This window comes from Camelus bactrianus, chromosome 30 (genome assembly GCF_048773025.1).
Source record: "Camelus bactrianus isolate YW-2024 breed Bactrian camel chromosome 30, ASM4877302v1, whole genome shotgun sequence".
In the NCBI taxonomy this organism is placed as follows: domain Eukaryota; kingdom Metazoa; phylum Chordata; class Mammalia; order Artiodactyla; family Camelidae; genus Camelus; species Camelus bactrianus.
The window spans coordinates 14,988,923-15,001,363 of record NC_133568.1 but is presented as its reverse complement, the minus strand read 5'-3'; positions in this window follow the sequence as shown (position 1 = coordinate 15,001,363).

Sequence of the window (12,441 nt, the reverse complement as noted above, 5' to 3'; positions counted from 1 at the left end):
TTTGAAAGCAGAGGTCCGTACAATTCAGTTTTAAGGTTTCTTTCCCTCTGATTTAAGCAAAGAAGACACAAGGCTTGCCAGTGGGGTCCCACCGTCACACAGTCCCTGGGTGCCGTGGGTGACGGCAGCATTTATAATCCCCACACCTGGCCCCTGCTACTTACAGTGACGAGTGGGCTGATCACCTGGAATTCTTGTCTGTCTTCCTGAACCATTTCCAAAAACCTGGGATCTCTGAAAACGTGAACGCAAAATCCCAGCTTCCAGAGAGGGGAATGAAGATGCCGAGCTATTTACTTGCTATTGTTCCCCACTGGTCCCTGTTCCCCTCAACCTGGCTGCATTTTCAATGCATCCTAACTAGACGCCTTAGAAATGCGGCTTCGGCGTCCCCCAGAAGATAGACTTAAAGCCCCAGACCTCGATATCACACGTTTCCCCAATTAAAATCTGTCCCCAGGAGCACCTTGCCAGAACCCAGCAGATAACGAGCCCCTGTCTCATTCCAGCTCACACCCTCTCCTTCACGAAGAGATAAGGAGATGTGTTGCTTGAGCCATATTTTTGGAAGTTGCTAGTTAGTTGCAAAATGTTTCCTGAGGTAGGGGGAAAAAAAGCACCCAGGACTGTAATTATTGGATTGTTTCAGTTTTGAGGCCAAGAAGCAGATGCTCCACTTTCAAGACTTGGACAAGTATTGTCACAAGTTAACTCCCCTGCTTGCCACCCGAGCATCCCAGTTCATGGGCTCCCTTGAAGAGGCCCACGTAGGAGGTCGGTTGAACCACTGCCGAGGATTTGGTTTGCAAGGCTCTTGAAAAAGCTGCCCCGTACTGTAATCTGGTGCTAATCAGATTTCAGTGTGATGTCGCCAGGAAAAATCGATATGTATAATGCTAGACTAGAAAGATTTAGGACCAAATTCCAAAGACGAAATTCATTCTCCAAATTATACGCCTGAAAAAAAAAAAAAAAAGAACTTAGTTTGGGTAAAAGAGAGAAATTGTTCCATGTCTCTGCTTTCCTGTCTGGCCGTGTTTTATCCCAGAACTGGAAAATGGGGGCTGGTCCTCACGTCGCAGATGTAGGTAGTAGAGGCGTGTGTTAAAATGCCCAGCACAGCTGGGGGGGATTAATTAAAAATAATTCATTGAATGCATTTACTTCCTTCTTTTAAAATATGTGTAGTTGAGTGCCCAATGTATGCTAGTCTCCAGAAATTAATTGTATTCATTTATTTTTCATTGAAGTCTAGTTGATTTACAATGTTGTTTTATTTTCTGGTATACAGCATGGTGATTCAGTTATACATATATATATTCTTTTTCATTATAAGTTATTATAAGCTATTGAATATAGTTCCCTGTGCTTATACAGTAGGACCTTGTTGTTTATTTTATATATAGTAGTTTGTATCTGCTAATCCCAGTCTCCCAATTTATCCCTCCCTCCCTTTCCCCTTTGGTAACCGTAAGTTTGTTTTCTATGTCAGTGAGTCTCTTTCCATTTTGTAAATAAGTTAATTTGCATCATTTTTTTTTGATTCCACATATGAGTGATATCCTATGATATTTATCTTTCTCTGTCTGACTTACTTCACGTAGTATGGTCATCTCTAGGTCCATCCATGTTGCTGCAAATGGCATTATTTCATTCTTCTTTATGGCTGAGCAGAAATTAATTTTATGAGAAACCATTTTGTTGCTGTCCACTTGGAGTTTAATATTGGCGAGGGTGGCCCAATGTTAAACAATTCATGAAATGTGGAGTCTTAGACCGTTTGTGCTGCTCTAAGAAATATATCACAGACTGGGTGGTATAGATAATAAATGTTTATTTATTATAGTTCTGGACGTTGGGAAGTTCAAGGTTAAGGTGCCGGCAGATCTAGTGTCTGGTAAGACTCATTTCCTGGTTTGCAGACACCATCTCCTTGTATCCTCACAGGGCGGAGAGCAGAGAAGGAGGATGCAAGCTATGTTGTGTCTCTTTTTGTACAAGCGATATTTCCACCCATAAGGGTTCCACTCCTATTACCTGCACACCTCTCAGTAGTCCCACCTTCAGACACCATGACATTGGGGATTCGGTTTCAACATGAGAACTTGGGGAACACAGATACTCAGTCCACAGCATGCAGTATACAAAGCTGACTCCCCATATATCACCAATATAACCTATTGATAAGACAAAGCTGAGTTTATTGCTTCCAGTGATAAGGGGGGAACACTATCTCAAGAAGCTTTGGTGGCATCTCAGAGGAGGAAGATAAGATCAGAACTACATTGAGAATTGGAAGTTTGGTTTAAAGTGGGTCTTACAAATTGGGGGTTTAATAAGCATTGGGTAACGGTCACAATACAACAATTCAGGATTTGGTGGGAACAGCAAGGTGAGGATTCTGAGGCATGGGAATCATAGAACCAAAGGAACTGTTGGTTGATACTTCCCATTGGAAAGTTGAAGGGTCTTTCAAGACACTTTTGGGAAGTTTCTATGATGAACAATCAAACCATTTGCCCAGACAGGAGACTCCTGGCAAAGTAAGGCCATGATAATGAAGACAGAGAGATAGAAAGTCATGTTATCATGGACAGTGAGGGGTGGTTTCTGTCCTTGTCGAGGCTGACATGGATGGCTGGTTCTGGTTCTCATGAGCACTCACTTGTCTATCACTGCTTCCCACCCCACACTTGGAGAATCTTCACCATGGACAGTTCCCTCAGGAGACCCCCCCAAGACCCAGTCTATGTGCCGGATTAAGGTTCTCTAAAAGGCTTCCAGTGCCCAGAGCCCAGCACAGGTGATGTAGGTGGGTCTTCTCCCCCGGATTGCACCATACTCTGTCCAACAGCTCCACCTGTACTCAGTGTCTCGAAAGTCTCTACACCCATTTCATCAGCTTCTGCTTCTCAAACTCTCCCTTGAGGGCTCAAAACCAGCCCAAGAAACCTAGTCAGGTACAAACACCACACCCCCAAGCTTCTCTTTCTCCCCTTCTCAGTTCCTCCCCTCTTCAAATCTACTCTCGCTTCTCCCACGTACAACAAAAGCAAAACTGCTCCGCATTATGACAGGACACCTACTGACCCACTGACTTCAGTGTATCTGTGTTGTGTGTTGCTGTGTAGGTGGGAGCTGGGGTGGGAATGCATGGGGAGCTTGATTTTCATCTACACTAGCAAGTACCCATCGTGTGTACCCCGTGGTACCTACATTATTCACTGCTCTTGGAAAACCTCCCTCTTCTCTCTAATTCTGTCAACCCCTTCCATCCTTCTCACTCTCCTCCTCATGAGCTGATCAATATTAACTCCAGTCCCTATTAAATTTGCCCCAACGGAACATCTATTATTCGCATTGTACAGTGAACACTCGTATAACCATGGCCTAGAACAGAGGTCAGCAAACTTCTTCACTACAGGACTGGATAGTAAACGTTGTAGGCTTTCCAGGACATATGGTCTCTGACAGCTACTCAGCACTGCTGATACGGTGCAAAAACAGCCACAGACAGTATGTAAACGAAAATGAGTGGGCATGGCTGTGTTCCAATAAAACTTTATTTACAAAACAGGCATGCCCTGATCCCTGACCTAGAATCTACTGTTAGTATTTTCCTAGACTTGCTTTACCACATGTGTGTCTCTCCCTCTATCCATCTCACTTCTGATGCATCTCAAGTGAAGTTTCAGGCAGCGGTACAACCACCCCGAAGCACTTCATCTGTCACTTTCCTATGTAATGTGTCACACGTCTTTTTCTCCAAAACACTGCAATTTCTTTAATGACAAAAATTCATTAATTCACCAGACATTCACCTGTCTACTGTTTTCCAAGCCCAGCTCTAAATAGGGCTCAAAAATAAAGATAGATACTTAAGTCTAAAAAAAGAAAATGATTATGCAAATGAACAGTTACAAGGCAGCTGACACTAGAAATGGGAACAAAGAATTGTCGATTTGAGGAGAAAGGACATAAACTCAACCCCGGGGGAATTGGGAGAGTTCTCTCAAGAGGTTCAAGGTGGGATTAGAAAGTCATCTGGGTTCCCCGTAACACTGCTGCCATTGCCCTTGTGCATTGCTGGATCCATAGTTTGGGATTTGTTCTGCTTTAAGAAGACCCCAGAGGTCACCACTGAGGATAATACTGTCTCCCACTCGATATTAACCCAGAAGGATCTCCTCCAGAACACCCAGGTCTGTTGCTCTACTTCTCATTTGTCACCAGTGGTTCCCAAATTTGAGCACACTTGGGAATCACCCAGAGGGTTTCCTGAGCCCAAACCCAGATATTCTGAATCAGTCGGTCTGCAGTGGCGCCCGAGAAGCTGCAATTCTAACAAGTTCTCAGACGATGCTCACTTTATACATATTTCAAACTTAGTCTTCTTCCTCTTTTCCTCAGTTTTTGGGTTTCTTCCTGACTCTACCTACTTCTTCTCAGTGCCCTTCGCACGTATCTTTTCTTCTCTTTGTCACTTAAATGCTGGTGTCCACCAGGGCTCTGACCTCAGTCCTCCTTGATCCCTTGAAAACCTCACGCAAACTGAGAGTTTCTACTACATTTCCACGCCGATGACTCAGGAATTCCCACCTCTGGGGCAGGTCTCTGTGCTGAAGTGCAGCCCCCGATACTCAACCACAGACCAGGCATTTCCACTCGGATGCCCTTGGAGCACACCAGCTTCAGCACACAGGAAGCCCTCTACCTTCCCCTTCTAAAGCCTACCGTGGTGGTCAGAATAATGACCCTCCAAAGATGCCCACAGCCTAATCTCTAGAACCTATGGATAGGTTACCTTACAGGATAAAAGGGACTTTGCAGATGTGGTTAAAAATATCTTGAGATGGGAAGATTATCTTGGATTCTCCAGGTGGACCCAATGTCACCCCAAGGATTCTGTAATGTGATGTCAAGGGAAAAAGGGAGGGAGGAGAGTCAGAATCAGAGAAGGAGATGTGAGAATGGAAAGACAGGAGTGACGTGGGCCACGAACCAAGAAATTCAAGCAGCTTCCAGAAGCTGTAGTCAAGGACGTGAATTCTCTCCTAGAGCCTCCAGAAAAAACACATCCCTGTAGACGCATTTTGGACTTTGAAACTCCAGAACCGTAAGATAATGAATTTGTGTTGTTTTGAGCCACGAAGTTCATGGTAATTTGTTACAGCAAAAAGAGGGAACTAGTGTACTTACCTAAACTCTCTCTTCTCCACTGTGCTGTTACTGAAGACATTCTAAATCCTATTCTCTCACCACTTAATCCAAGTAGGTGACAAGTCCCATCACTGCCACTTCTTTCTGGTTCTCATCACTATCTCCTACCTAGCTTACTGAGATAATCTTCTGGACCCCGGACCCCTGCTCATGGCCGACGTCTCCTGTGCTTCGTTCCCCTTCAGTCCCCACACCCACACCCATTTTTCCCTAGGTTGCCAAAGACATTTTTTAAAAATGTGTACCTAATCATATGATTTTTTAATTAAAATCCTTTTATGCTTCTCCATTGTTTCCAAGATCATGTTGCCTTCCTTAGGGAGTACACAAAGCCATTGCTAAGGTCTTTCAATTCTCCTACCAGACTACTTCTGCGACCACTTATTTTTGCTCCAACCAAAACTGCAACTTGCAAACACAAAAGTTCTTAGTAAGGGGTTTGCAATGGAATCATCTATCAAGCTTGTGAAAAACTGGACAAGCATTTTTGCCTCTGCTTTAAGAGATTCTCGCTCAGTAGTTTTGAGGACACTGAGGACGAACTCTGTCTTCAATAAACCTCACAGGCTCTTCAGTATACAGTGGACTATTACTCAGCCATAAAGAAGAATGAAATAATGCCATCTGCAGCAACATGGATGGACCTAGAGATGATCACACTAAGTGAAGTAAATCATACAGAGAAAGACAAATATTATGTGATACCTATCACTGATATGTGGAATCTTAAAAAAAAACGATACAAATGAACTTATTTACAAAATGGAAACTGACTCACAGACATAGAAAACAAAGTTATGGTTTCCAAAGAGGAAAGGGGCAGGGGACGGATATTATCAGGAGTTTGGGATGAACAGATACACATTACTATGTACAAAATAGATAAACAGCAAAGGCCTCCTGTACAGCACAGGGAACTACATTCAGTATCTTGTAATAACCTATAATGGAAAAGAATCTGGAAAAGAACATATATATATGTTATTCATATATATATATGAATCACTTTACTTAAACTAACTAATCACTTTGCTTAACCTTAAACTAACACAACATTGGAAATGAATTATATTTCAATTTAAAAAGATGTAAAAAAAAAAAAAAAAAACCCTCTTGCCTGAGGTACCTAGCTGTTCCGTAGCGTCCTGCTTTCCGTTTAGCTGTGCCACCTGCCTGGCATCTCCCCTGTGGTCTCGGAATTTTCCTTTAAACACATCTCTCCTTTCACAGAGCTTTCTGATCCCATCAGGTGCTCTTCCAAGTGCTTCCTTGGAAGTCTGCGTACACTTTCTGAGTTACCTGTTGCTCAGACTCTTTCCTCTCCACCCCTTCTCCCCAACTTCCTGAGAGCAGGAATCCTGCAACCCCTAGCACCCAGCACGGTCCTTGGCACCCAGAAAATCTCCAAAAAATGCATCCGTTACTCCCTTCTCTTCCATCCTCTGCCTGAAGCACTTCCACATGGAAACACATTGGGATTCTCATTTCTGGCCCCTTCTGTCCTGTTCAGACACATTGCCTCCCATCCCCTGGAGTGGCTTCTGACTCTGCTCATCACCCAGTAAGTAACTTCAAGCCTGAGGTTCAGAGAAGGCCAGAAGGGATTTAGTCAGATGAACTAGGTCAGAATGACTTGGCTTTTGTTATTTTTCTGTTTGCCAGACAGGCAGTCACTGCCAGTAAGCTGGTTTGACCTTTTGGGAATGGGGCACTGGGGTAAGAATTTTCCAGCTAGCCCAGTGGCTGGCCCTCCCTCTGCTTTCTGAGAGATGGCCAAGGAACTTGCCAGTGGATAGGAGTGGACACTTCGTTATCCACGGCAGGGTGAATAGAGGCTAAGGCTTAAGAGAACGGCTGATCTGTAGACATTTAAGGCTGTGTATATATATATATTTTTTTTCTCAAGTCCCCTCTGCACCAATCTGCAAGCTGCTGGTCCTGTATCATGTGCTCCCCTCTTTTCCACAGCTAAACTACTCAGGCTCCAAAATTAAAACACACATAAATTGTTCAACATAGTTTTATGATATTGGATTAATTAGATAAAGCTTTGTCATGAAAAGTCAGCAAGTAACACAGACTTCTTTCTATTACTATTTATTGAATGTGTAGAACACAAGTCTTCATTCAGCCTTGGAAGTTTGGAAAGAGAAAGAACACTCCAGAGCCATTTGATTTAGCAATCCAGACCCTGGGGTCACGTTGACCATGCGTATAAGCAATCCTACAATAATAAAAGTCAGGCATTGAAGGGGAGAAGGCCCATTGCAATGTGGAATAGTTTCCATCGCAAGTTGCCAATTTGAAATGATCTTTCTCTGACACAATTTAATTTGAAAACGACTGAGGTCATTTCCTTTTAACTCAGTCCTACATAAGCAAAACTGCGTTTACCAGTTCATTCAATTAAACAAATGGTTGAATTGATTTTTTTTTTAAAGAATGAAACTGACCAGTTATTTTCAATTAACTGGTCGATTTTATTCCAAGTGGCATGTAGGTAGAGCCCAATGCTGACGCTCTTTGTGGACAGACATGGAGGGTCCCCACAGAGCACCCAGCAAATTCCTCTGTATCCTCTTCGGGGCCCTGGACACTGTGAAGGGCACAGAGATGTAAGATAGATAATATTGTGAGCTTGTCATCCACTTGGGAAGAAAATCCACCAAATGATAACTAATGTACAAGGACAGGAGATGGAGAAGAAAAGCAGGCAATTTATAACTTAGAATGTTCTAGAAGAAGGCTCGTCTCTGAGAAGAATTTATGGAGAAATTAAGACTGATGATACAGTTTGGGTGGGCAGGGGAAGGTGTGGACAGAGGGAAAAGTGAGGGTATTCCTAGGAGTAGGAAGCCAGTTAGAGTTGCTTCCCTTGCGATTTAAAAGATACTGGTCTTTGGAGAAAGATGTTATGACCTCACTTGTACAGAAAGAAACTGAAGGCTTGAGAGAGTGGAGACTTATTCAAAGCCAGACGGCCAGTTATTGGGAACAATTCAGCAGCGATGAGACCAACCACCTCAGAGCCTTCATATACAACATGGGCTCATGAGTCCACCCTTTGCCTCGGGGTGTGACTGGCCATCTTCAGGCCTTTAATCTCAGCAAGCTCCCTGCCGTCGTAACATCTCCAGCTGCAGACAAGACGATCCCCTGAATCTTCACTTTCCCATGCTTTCAGTTTTCAGTTGTCCAGGAAACCCTCAGTGTGCCTCACATCCTCACTCTTCAATCAACTTTGGAAGTCCGAGCCTCCTGTGCTATTTGTCATCATGTAGATGAGCGTCTCAGAATCCCGATTACAACCCTACGACTCTGACTTTACCTCCCAAACACACCTCCCAGAGGCCTAGATACCGTGTCTGTGACGCACGCTTCATCAGGTCCTCTAGCGGTCTCAGCTCATCCCGTGACTCCAAATTTAGATCTCCAGTCTGGACTTCTCCCCCGAGCTCCAGCTGCCCAGACAACTTCTCCGCTTAGATGTCCACCCATCCCATTGTCTTTCCTATTTGGAATGAAGTTCTTCCAAAGAGAGACATAAACGTCTCCTTTTCATCAGTTAAATCTTAACACAAATGCTATTTCTTCCATTAGACTTTCCTGCCACCCTGACCAAATTTATCTTTTTCCAGCCCCTCACCACTCACTCTCCATTACTCCACTTCATTTATATTATTTTTTATTGTGTCTTTGTATTTATCTTATTCTGGAATATACATGATTTATTAATTTGTCTACATGCTTATGGTATGTTTCCCCCTTGTATGGATTAGATGTTGCTGTGTAACAAATCACTCTAGCGCTCAATGACTTACAACGGTACCCTATTATCACATATTTCTTACCGCTCAGAAGTCTTTGTTTCAGTAGAGTAGTGCTTCTGGCCTGCGCTGGGCTCACTCACATATCAGGGGCGTCATTGTTGGGCCTTTAGCTGGGACACCTCGTCTCTCCTCTGCATCTTCTCTCATGCTCCAGCAGGCCAGCCTGGGCTTATGCACAGGGCAGTGACAGAGTTGAGAGAGAGAGCGTCCAAGTGTTCATGGACACTTGTGTCACATCTGCCATAGCCGATTAGCCAAAACACATCACAAAGCCAAACCCAGAGTCAGTGTGGGAGGGAACTACCAAACAGCATGGATGCAAGTAGCGGGAACATTGCAGCCACAGCCAATCTACCTTAACCTTTGTTAGAATCTAAGCACTTTGAGGGCAAGTACCTTGTCTTCTTTGCTGCATTCTCAGCACTTAAAACAGTGCTTGGCACAAAGTGTGTGTGTGTGTGTGTGTTACATTTATTATATAGTATAGTATATATATAGTAATTCCAACTGACTGATTAGAAACTTGCTTGGAGACTAATGCTCTCTGTCCACTCTGTGTTGTCCATGAATGCATTTGAAATGATCACTATAGGTTTTTATGTTATGCAGATAATACACTCAATGGATGCAGTCTCTCTCTCTCTCTTTTTTAAATAGCAGCTCTTCCTCTAAGAGGAAATTGACAGAGGTTTATCAGATCCCCACCAGAAAGGATTGATACCTGACTCGAGGGAAGTGCATGATGGAGGATCATTTGGGGATGGAGGGTGGAGAGGGTGGGGACAGGACAGACTGCTGCAGTGGGGGTGTCACAAGGGCAGGCCATGCCCAATGCCAAGCCTGGTGCCTTGTGCAGTGAGTGGCCAATCAACTCATGTTAATTGAAGAGGTAACTGAGGGGAGTGACTGTTCGTGTCAAGGAAGCCAAGGGAACTAACGCGGTGTAATACCTTTGGGTGAGACCAGCCAGGCAGCAGGGGGCTGATTATCTGAGGAAGAGAGAAGGCTTGTGCTTCTGTCTCAAGGAGAGGGGGAACGGCCAAGTCGGCGAGCCCTCCCTCAGATCCACGTTGCACCGACAAGAATCGCATTTGTATAAGTTTTCCTCGTCCTCTCCCTTCAACCCTTTCAAAGATCTTAATGTCCCAGACCAGAATGTGACACTCTGACATGAACTATTTGATGTGTTCTAATTTAAGATCGCTGCATGCAAAAGCTACTTCTGGGCTGGGTTAGGGCCACCCAAAATTTGGGGTGGGCCCGGGATATTTTGAACATCTTTGCTCTTCAAGTTTACCATATGTACTTAATCGGGCTGGGCTATGGTCTCAGTTCCCTCCCCTCTCACCCCCCAACATGCCCTGAGTGAGGTTGAAGCTCCTATTGGTGCTTTTAAGCCCCAAGAGGCCTGTGGGAAGCACATGGGGCCCACGAAGGTAAAACAAAGCTGGATTTGGAATTGAGGATTATTATTCCCAGCTTCTGCCACTTACACATTAAGCAATTAATATCTGTACCATCCTGTGTGGACACAGGAAAGCACGCACATCTCCACACATGGGCACCAGATGACTTGGATACAGAACTGTCTCAGCTGGTTTTAACTCCCCTTGAAAACACCAGTGAAAGCAGGCATACAATGTGTTCAGAACACTTGCCACGTTCTATACGGGTTTCATAGAGAAGACCCTCACTTGTCCTTACCAGAGCACTAGACTTCCTTTCCTAAGTGGAGATCCAAGGATGGGAAGGAAATAGAAACAACACAGTATTAAACTTCTTTGACCTCTGTTTCTTTATCTGTGAAAACATGGATGGTTAAACCCACTCTACAGATGTTGTGAGGATTAGAAATCATATAAACAATGGTTTCTAATCACATGGTGGGTAGTCAATAAATGCTTTCCTGCTGCTGCTATCATCATCACCATCATCACCATCATCACCATCATCACCATCACCATCTGCACAGAGAAATTTGACTCCCCGAAGCTGGATGACTTGTTAATCAAGACGGAGCAATAAAACCTTGCAGTAGACAGCTGAAGGAGTCACTTTGGGTTGCTGCCCTACTCAGACGCCTGCTGAAACCTATTCTTTGTAGTAACAATATATCACACTTTTGTATCACCTCTGTTTCCAAGAGTATTTCCACACTTCTTTAGGGCATCGATCCAGATAGACTTACCATGTTACAGTAAGGAGCAATTTCAAAAATCTCTGTGACTGAAATAAACAAAGATTTATTTCTCACTCACGTTATATGTCTTTCATGGGTTGGACGGGATCCTTGATCACCAGATTTACTCAGGAATCTAGGATGACGAAATCATCTATGTCAGTTGATCACCGTGCCAGAGGGAGCGAGGACTCTGGAAGGTCTGGAACTGGCAATGAAATGCCCTGACTTGGAAGTGACATGCATGACTTACGCTCACAACTCAAAAGTCTAATCACAGCACCTCACTCAGCCTCAGGGGGACAGAAGTACAGTCTTACCACATGCCTGGAAGATGAAGAGGCAGCAATTCTTGGCGAAGAGCATCGGAGACAGCCGGATGTTGCTATCACAACCCTCTTCGAGGTGGGGAGACCCAATGTTATCATTCAGAGCTTACAGGACAAGACAGTGAGACTCAGAGAAAATTGTCAATTACATGGATGCAAGAGAAGTGGGGATGTTTCTGGCAACCAGAAATAAGATTCCATATCCTTAGAAAGTGACATAAGAATCTTAATTTTCGGCACCCCCTTATTTCCCAGAGATACTTCCTATTATTCCTGCCACAAGCTACCACTCTATTCATACCAGCTTGTTACCGTCTACTTGCTACGTCTTTAATCAAGCATTTGTAAACTATTTTTGTGTGTGTGTAATTTGTAAAAAGCAGAGCAAGGTAAAATTATAAACACTAGAAACTAGTTTTTTAAATTATCCATTAATTTGGAGTACATTACTTCAAAGGCTAGTGGTTTAAAACAACGATTTGATTTTTTAATTAATTATTTCATTTTCGTGGGAGGCAATTAGTTTTATTATTATTATATTATTATTATTATTATTATTATTATTATTATTATTATTATTATTATTATTATTATTATTATTATTTTACTTAATGGAGGTATTGGGGGTCAAACCCATGACCTCATGCATGCTAAGCAAGTGCTCTACCACTGAGCTATACTGTTCCCCTCATTGATTTTACTCACAGGTGTCAGTCAGAAATTCAGAACGGATTTGGTGATTCATCTACAACCCACGTGGCATTGGGGTAGGGAGGCAGCTGGGGCTGGAGGAGACACTTCCAGAACGGCTTCTGCCCACCTGTGTCTGGAGCCTTGGTGCTCCTTGGTTCTTTTCTTTCTCCCTGTATTATTTCATATCCTC